Source organism: Patagioenas fasciata, chromosome 3 (assembly GCF_037038585.1).
Source record: "Patagioenas fasciata isolate bPatFas1 chromosome 3, bPatFas1.hap1, whole genome shotgun sequence".
NCBI lineage: Eukaryota > Metazoa > Chordata > Aves > Columbiformes > Columbidae > Patagioenas > Patagioenas fasciata.
The window spans coordinates 4,152,514-4,162,291 of NC_092522.1; positions in this window are offsets into that span (position 1 = coordinate 4,152,514).

The window sequence follows — 9,778 nt, forward strand, 5'->3', positions numbered from 1 at the left end:
CACCAAATATCCTTCCCCTCTTCCCCACTACTGATGTGGCCCCAAATACTCATCAGGTATCTGGGACAAATGCCATGGGATGTATGCTTCAGCCCTGTTTTATGAAGACATTTCCATAAAACCGGATCTTATGATCCCTCTCCAAGTTTTCTCTTCTCCCTCGCGGGCTCAGTCGCACTGGAGAAGAATTTATGCCAATGTTACCAGGCAACAACCAAACTGTTCGTGATGGTGTCCCAGTCAAAGGTGTAGAGGAGTTCAGAGGCTCCCCAGTGCTGGGTCACTCCAGTTCTTCTTACTGGTTTTGTTGTCGTTCTAGGGGGGAAACCACATCTGGAAAATTTCTGGTGTCCTGCTGTTCACCATGGACACCACTGGGAACTGGCATATGGTCTTGTAAACTGTGATGAGATCTACAAAGTAAACTCTCATTATGACCTCTCTCAAGGTCTTTAAAAACACATTTTCCTAACTACTATGATTATATCCAAATTCTTTCGTTTTGGTAATTAACAACATCATCCACATTTTCCTCTCTCCCTCCTCCTTTTTCTGATCATAATCTTGTTAGGCACAATAGAAAGATCATTCCATAATTCCCTTCTCTCCCCACGCTCTCCATCTCTGGGCATGAACACTCTCACCAGAAAAACAACATAAATAGAAGCAGCTTCTCTGCTCTGGGTGATGTGAACTTGAAGTGTGGGGTTTTTCTGGACCATATTAAAAAGTAACTATTATCAATCTCTTATTGACATAATTATCAACATTATTAACATTAGTATTATTATTATATTAGAGGACTCCCTTAGAGATGACACCCAAAGTCAAAGGCAGAATTGCCATCACTCAGCCCCAGGAAACGCTCTCAGCACCTGATTGGGATGGCAGGGAGGTTTTGCCCAAAATCTTGTCCCAGCTCTAAGAGCTGTGGGAAAACTTGAGTGGGATGAAGATTTCTGCCCCAAGTATATTTATTCCAGAGTATAACGTTCTGCGCTGGGCAGGCAGGCACTCGTCCTGGGTGCCTTCCAAAGAGTTAATTCAGGATCACATTTGAGGAGAACCGGACCTGCTGACCCTGCAGGGACCAGTTCAGGTACTGCGGCACCTGGGAAAAGAGCATCAGCCCATAAAGCAGGGACTGTGCAGGTCACATAGGCCTATACAGGCATTTTCTGCATCACGTTTATCTATGTGTCATAAATGAAGACAAAGACATAAGAACGTTGGTTTTTAAGGACTGAATCACTTGGCTTTGATAACGTTTTGTCTAGATAAAACCTGAATTGATTGACATCTCATATTTCTTGACATTTCATTTCAGTTTAATGAGCTGCACTTTAATTGGTTTAATTACCAGAACATAATATTACAGGTATATAATGTAGGCCTATAATACAGTGTTAAACAATATATATGCTACACATAATAAAATGCAACAGGTAATGTAACAGTTTTTAATAAGAATTATTACTAGGATTATCAGTAGTGAGTATTTAGTGACATGAATAGACATTTCCTTTGGGTAATGTCTTCAGGATTTGGCCCTCATTGTGTAAGCTTCTAAGAACAATGTGTGTGTGTGTATATATATATCTATATATATATAAGGAAAATCTGAAGGCTGAGAAATATGAAATTATTGGTAGGTTGGGGCGGGATTTGGCTTCCGTAAGCTCAGGGTCTAAGTTCCTCCAAGATGTTTAGGCACCCAGCTCCCACTTCAAATTTCCATGTTTGCTCCAGAAATACAATTTTTCCTCTAGCTTTTTCCAAGGCTGGCTCAATGCTCGTGGCATTTTCTCAATCTGTTTATTGTCTGCATTTTGGAAATTACTATTAACAGTCACCCGGTGTTTTCCTAATATAATTGTTTAGATCTCTCCGGTGACACAATTAGCATCTGGGAGAAACACCGTAGCGTGCAATTGTGTCTTTAATTAGTGAATAGAGATGCTATGCGCCAAGGCAGTTATTACACCTGACAGGGACAACATATTTTACAATAGGTGTTTATACAGGCTAATTCCTTATAAAAATACCTTGACAGAAAGTGCTCCACCTGCCTTCACGTTCCCTATCGCAATTGCTAATTAATATTATTGTGCTGAAAATTATCCTATCAATTAAAGCCTCTTCTGTCATAACCACTGCTCCCTGCCTAGCTATGCCTAATTAGCCTGTTGCTGACTCACATGCCGGGAAGGACGTTCGTCAGCCAGACTTTGTCTTGCTGATCTGATTTCTTACGCTCAACTGCTGCTGATTTTAGGTTTAAAGATATATTCAGGTTCATGATAAAGTTTTCACTGATTTAATTGGTTAACAGGGATGTCACACTGTTTAAAATACGTTTGCGAGTGCGCTCTGTGCCTTTGGACAAAATTATTCTGCAGGACACCACACACAATGTTTACAGCTGTTCTCAATTTTCTGTATATTTGTCAAGCTAAAATGTTGTTTATATTGCTTGCATAAATAAGACTTGATCCTTCAAACTGAAACAGAGTGCAACTGCTTTGCAGATCTGGTTTCTGAGAGTTGCGATAGGGACAACGGTGAGAGCCTTCCTGCCATCCATACCAGCAGAGTCAGGTTCAAAGAGTGACTTTGCTCTGGGCAAGATGCTTTGGGCTTGATTTTAGGCTTATACCTAGGTATGTAAGGATACAAGCAGAAGTCTAATGAGATTGTCAAAAGAACATCACTCACCCCTCGGGAGATCGCCTCTTCTGCCACAGAGCTCCTGCGCGGCTTGGCTCAAATTGCCGAACCTCCATGTTCTTCTGTTTCTCGTCTGTTACAAGGGAGAGAATTACAGAGGTGCTAAGAGGATAAACGTAGTAAAGTCTGGGAGGCGCTCAGAAAAACCTGTGTGTAAGATAGATGGGGCAGGACTTGTCTCAAGACGTGCCTGAGCTCTGCACAGAGACAGACAGGGCTTCTGGGCAACTGAAAAACCAGCTCTGATGTCTCAGGGGCCAAGGGTGAGGGCTCTGAGGAGATGGGGTTGTCCTCTCCAGGTCTGATGCTGGGACGTGCTGGATTCAGACTTTGTTGGGCCTTTTTGGTGATCAAGAAATCACCAGCATAAACCTGGAAGACCAGTTTTTTAATCCCATTTCTGGCATCCCTCTGTGCAGCTACAAACATTGGTAAATCACATGGAACGAAAACAAACCACTGAATCTTCTCCTTTCCAGCTCTTCAAGGAAGACCAGCTCGGAAAATGGAGCAACATTCGTGCTGGCAGCTGCTATTCACTCATCCCAGCTCGCTGGGCTGTCCTTGGTGATGCAGCTGTTTGCCAGATGTTGGCCAGTGGTACCACAGCGACTATGTCAGAGCATCACAATGTGGCGGAGGAGCCTGTCCCACCACCCCGGGGCTGCACAGAAGGAAACAGGTTCTTAAGAGAAAGGACATCCAGTGATGAGCCACCACCTCTTCTGTTACAGATTAAATACTAAGCAAATATAAAGAAATCTTATGAAGGGATGGGAAAGTAAAAAATCCACGTGCACATGCCTTCTGGCAGATGAGGCATTCAATAACCAATAACAACAAAAACAAGCAGGAAAAGGGAAACAAATACAGCTTAAAAAGTGAAGGCACCTTCCAGTGTACAAAGTGAATCAGTGAATCAGGCTGAAGAGGAAGATATATGTGAAAATAAAGACTTTTTTTGCCCCCATGAAATCACGAAAGAAAGGGAAAGGAAATATTTATTCTCAGAGAAACGCAATGGTGCCACTGTGCAACAAAGCAGGTGGTCAGCACATTGTGTCTGTGCATCTCCAGCGCTAACCAGGATTAAGCCATTTCAGAAAACATTTTACTTCAATCTGTTCCCAGCCTGTGAGAAGCATCTTCCTCACCAGAGATCTCCCTCTGTGCCAATCCTGCCCTTCCTCCCGTGTTTGGAGAAGGGCCGGAAGGTGGACAGAATAGACCATAGTGCCCACACATCACAGGCAAAAATATTCTTTATGGGAATATTTGTTCTTGACAGGGATAAGAGCTGAACGTATGCAGCACCTCACTGGATCAGCACTTGCTATTGCCACTAGGAATAAAAATAATAATAAAAGGCAGGTGAAGAAATAATACTGCAACCTCCAACCCTGAGGTCTGTGTGTGTTGGGAGAGCAGGGGTTCCACAGGGCACTGGATTCTGCTTTTTTTGAAGCAGCAGTAGATAGAAATAACTGGTAAAGCTTCAGGAGAACCGTATATGTTTGTGGTTATATAGGCTGACTATAAGGAATACACTTATATTTCTTTGAAATATGCTGTTCTGCCAAAAGGGAATCACTTAGCAAAAGCAGATCCCTTTTTGACTGCACTTTGCTTTGAAAAGAAAACATCCAGAGGAAAAGAAAAATGCCAAGAGCACCGCTATTGTGCCATTTCAAAATTTAGAACATGAAGCCTGTGGCTTTTTCACCTTCCAGTTTTCATGTAGATCATTATGCATGTCTGTAAAAAGCAGGAATGGAGACAACAGACTCAAGCTCACTATTTGGGAGGGAAGGTGGAGAGGTTTTCTTCTGGGGTGATTCTTAAACTCTTAATTCAAATTTCAGGGATTCCTTCTTGTCAGGACGTTCCACTTGGAATACTGCCTGCATGTCTCTCTGTATTACTTACCGTCACCTGAGGAGCCACACATCACATCCCTGCTGCACTAATGCTCACAGAGCCCATGGCCCACGGTTGTGGAAACTGAGGCAAGAAGCAAGTAGGTGATTTTTATAACTTAACAGAGAGCATCGCTGACAGCGCTAGGTGATGAGCTGTATATTGCCAGGCTATGATCCACAGCTCTGTCAAAAATAATCCCCTTTTCTACTCTATTTGGAGTCAGCCTGGGTAATGACAAGGAGTCTTTTGTTGTTGCCGTTCGAGAAGTTGGCTGTTGGTTCGGGCTCTCGCGTCCTCATTAAGGAGGCAGCAGGGGGGGAGCAAAGCCCCAATCCCAGTGGGAACACGTGTCCTAGGTTGGCCCATCTGCAGAATAGTTCTTCTGCGTGTCATCTGGGCCAAAAGCTGAGCCTGGGATCTGCTACGTGGCTACGTTCCCTCCCCGCGGCAGCCAGAGCAAGCGTGGTGACAGTTTCGGGGAAGGAAATTGAAATGTTTTGGGGAGTTATGGCATAGAGAGTGACATCTGTGGCAACGGGCTCTTCAAGTGAAGGATTTGGTCGGACACATATTGCAAACAAGGTCATGTTCTCAGAAAACTAGGACTTGCCAGAAAAATGAACAGATTCAGCCAGGGTTATGATTTGGGTTGATTGCTTCCAAATTCATCTTTAAGTTCTTTTCAAGGTCATCACAACCAGGCTTGCCTGAATCTTGGGGCCTAATCCTCATCTGGTGCAAACTGGAGTGAATCCATTTAATTCAAAGGAGCCTTGCCAGTTTACATCAGATTGTGGTTATTTTTAAGGACAGGTCATTTAAAACTATGTAGGTATTTCTTTCCAGCTATACTTTTTGATCAAAGTAAATAAATCTGAAACCTACCAGGAGACAGAACATTTTCTTTATTCTCTCAAGCCATGGAACAAGTATCCTCTATGTTGAATCACGCTCTAATGGAGGAAACCCAAGGATGGAAATGGCATTGAGGTCTCCATGGAGTATTCCCTGGTCCATCTCTTGCCAAGAAGGGATATCCAGAAGGGTGCTAGGCTGGTCACTCCACTTGACAGTGGTGGAAGCCAAGCGTGCCACCAGGAGAGAAGCTGGAGTAGAGCAAAGGAGATGCTGCCTCACCTGCAGCCTCCAGAACCTCCTAGGTGCCAGCCTGCTCCTTCGGCATCCCTGTGCTCTCACCAGCTTCTCCCAGGTTCACCCCACTGAGCAAGGAGGTGTAGCTCCCCCAGAATTAAAGCAGATGAAGATTTTTCCATGGGATTCAGACAAGCCCAGGTCCGACAGTCCCGTGAAAGAATTTGGATGAAAGACACATCTGGAAGCAACCAAGCCTCGAACAAACCCTGGGCCCCAACTCAGCTTTCCAAACTGGCCAGCCTCAGCTTCCAGAACCCCAAACAGCCCTCTCCAGATTGAATTTTGCAGTTTCAAGGAGGAACACAAACCAGTTTTTGCCTCCCTGCTGGAACGGGCTGGCTCTGAATAATTCCCTTGTACAAGAAGGGGTACTGAATTACTTTTGATTCTTCATCTCTGGTGATAATTACTCTTCCCACATCCTGATTTCTAGCCATGGTGGATTGCTTTGCCCTGAGTCCCACAGACTTGTATCCATGGGGACACTCCCCATCCACAGGAACAGTCACGAGGTAATGAATGAATGCATTCCTCCAGGAAGGAGAGACCATTCGTAAGTTTAAGATGGCAAAAAGATAATTACCTGGAGTGAAAGTAGTTCGGTAGGTCAGAAGAAGAATCAGCAGCTCACTGAAAGAGAAAGAAAAACACCCACTAGCAGTGGTTTGAAGAGAAATAAGGTTAAACCCGGGATGACCCAGAGACCAGCAGCTCTTTTGCTGCCTTTTGGGTTGTAGCCTCCAAAGACCTTGGTGCAATGGTCTGCAAACAAGACTGAGACCTCTCAGTAATATCCGAGTATAAAGAGAATGAGCAGCACCTCCTAATGAAGTTCTGAGGAGGAGAAATACCTATTTTGCTCTGTGGTGTTTGTTTAACATCCGTTGCACTTAAGTAATTGTCTCCCTTTGCAAAAGTGCTGCACGTGATATCTGGCAGAGGTGAAAGAGTATTTAAAAGCTATAATTACTGCTGTTTAACAATTAGTAGTTCTATTTGAAGATGTTTTGAATAAGATTTATGGTATGTTTTCTAATTTTTAATTTATAATTATGGAGGACAAGCTTGGCCTTGAGAATTTCTCCTCTAAAAATATTAATATATAGTACACTTTTGGTCTGGAGAGAGAGAGAGATACAAAAACAGGAAAAAACCTGGATAATTTTTTTGTGTGTGTAAGCACAGTTTAAATGGAATAATTAAATTTACCGTAATCAATAAAATGTGTGAGTCAAGTTTATTGAAGTGGCTATTTCCCATTGCATAATTTCCCTGGGGAACTTTCATTTTTAATTCAAAAATAAAAAATAATAATAATAGAAAAACCAAACCCCTGAGCACTTACTGTAAATATGCCAGCATATGTGTGAAGTTAAGGAAAGCACGAGCCTACACCCCGGAATCAAAGAGGGGCTTTACCACTGCTTTGACACTCATTGTAAAAACCAAACATTTTCTAGAACCATAATCAAATCTTGACTGCCATGGGGGACTCATTCAGCAGCTCACAGTAATTCTAATAAGATGCAGAGCCTTTCACCTTTAGGTCACCAGTTCAAACCCACTTTGGGTTGGTTAGTAAACAGAAGGTAAATCCTGAGCCCGGTGGAGATGCCGGAGCATCCGGAGTAGATGCCGAAGCAGCTGTTGAGCAGAAGTGGGAAAGGGTTTTCCGTTCCATTGCAGACCATCCATACTTCTGTCAGGACTTATGTGGCCACCTCCTCTGGGGACTTATCTCTCTTGGCCTCAGATCCTGGAATGACAGTGACAAACCCTTCTTCTTGCTGCCCTTCCTCCATTTCAGCTGGAACCTCCCCAGATTCCCCATAGCACCTACCACCCAAGACCCTGACCTTCTTGTGGGGTTCCTCAACACTTTTGTAACAGCCCTCCCAAGAAAACACAAATAGCGGTATCATCTCTGCCCCACTTCCATGTATACAATTGCTCTTAATTAATTAGTTCATTTACTGGAGCACTACACGGAAAATAGACGGATCGGACGTGTAATTGACAATAAGAGGCCCCCACCCCACTGCCCTCAGCCACACAACAAACAGCTCTGCCAGCAACAGCAGCATTTGAAAACTGAAGCTGAATCCTCAGCCCTTCACCTGGCTTCAGGTAGAACTTCTTACATGGCTTACACTGCATCCCTCGCTGCACCAAAGCCTGCAAGGGTCCTGACTCCACTGTGTCTTCCTCAAGGAAGGCATGAACATTTGTGTTTCAAGCTGTCTGAATGTCAAAAGACATCTACGTGATCCAACCAGCCTAAAGACATGTTGCCGCCGACACGGGCAATTCTCTTCTCTCCCTCAAACATGTGTCCCCCCTTCCCTTGTGCATGGGGATGACCTAGAGGCTGCATTATTGTACATAGTTATGGTATGCAGCGCTGCCTTTCTGGCTACGATGAGATGTATACTTCTGTGTATGTGTGCAAGCAAATATAATAGTCTGAGGTCTTAATCCGGCTGAGGAGCTCTAAGAAACAATTCATTCATTGTCCTCTCCACATCTGTGTTCACGTTCCCTCCTTGGATTAGTCTGTACCAGCGTGTTCCCTCTCTGTTCACCACAAGCTCGCAGTGCCAATTTCCCTCCGTGGCAGCTCCAGTGACAGCTGTTTACTTGGAAGCTCATGGATTTGATATATAGGTGCTAGCCACAAATTAGTGGAATACTTTCCAGATGCAACGTCTTTACATATCCAAACAATAAGCCAAAAGCACTAAGCTGCTTTGGCCATTTTTTCTCTTAACTCTGAATGTCTCTTGGAGATTATGTGAACACCATTTCTTGGAGCAATGACCAGAACACTTAAAATGTTTCAAAGATGAGTGGCAGCGTGATGTGCTGGATGGTAGATGGTGCTATTTGTCATCTGAAGCCAAGACTTTAAATGGCCAAGAAAGGAGAGCAGAATAAAGAGGAAAAAAAGAGTATCAAGGCCAACCTTGAGCAGGTTGTCTCCCCAGTTTGCTCTGGTCAGGGGCTGCGTGTGCTCACCTGGATCCCTGAGCTCAGGAGAGCTGTGCTTGGCACGAGCTACAAAAAACATCTTTGGAGGCTCATCTGGAGCATTTCAGAGCAACAAGAGCCTGCTGAGGATGGTTACAGTGAACAAAGATCACCAAAATACCTCAAGCCTCACCTTGTTAGGTGTCGCCTAGAAATTCTTAACCAGAGGAACTGGTAACTAGCTCAGAAGTGGAGACCAAGATCTGCCCCGCCGTGCCTTCCTCTCAAGCCAGACCTTCAGCGGCAGTATTGCTCCTGTAATCTCAGTTCACATTTATATTCACCCTAATGCTGAGGACTGGGACAAAAATAGCACCTGTGGTTGAAGACCAGCCTACAAAATGGGCAAAATTGCTTTGGGGCTGGTGTAATTTTGATTGTTACCACCTTTGCTCAAAGTTGACAACAGGCTGATTGAAAACTTTGGTGAAGTGGAATGGAATACCACCACCAAAGCTGTGTGGTAATGATTTATACCATCGCAGAGCCTGGGCCAAGAAATGTCACTTATTTCTTGGCCAACTTACATCACTTTTTCTTCCCTCATTGTGTTTTCTTTGGCATTTTCTTCTTTGTATTTACTAACTTTCTTCCAAAGAAATTTAACATGACCTGGACAGTTGAGCTAGCAGGACATGGATTTTCTATCCGGTAGTTGAAGGCAGGAACCTTGTTACACACTTTTATGTATTTATAGAAATGCCAACTAACAGGAGCTGTGTGGCCTTATGTTGGAGGAGGGCAAGAGAGAGTTCCAAGTAACCCTGCCTGAATTTGAAAACAGTTCAAGCTTGACATGCTGCCTGTTTGAAGGTTTCCCCTTTATTCCCTCCGGTGTTGTTATTAATTAGATAATTACTAGTTATTAAAGGGATCACCAGCTTCACTGAATGGAAAAATTCAAGTTCATTATCTAACTGGAGGAAAATAAACATCATTTTACAAGGAC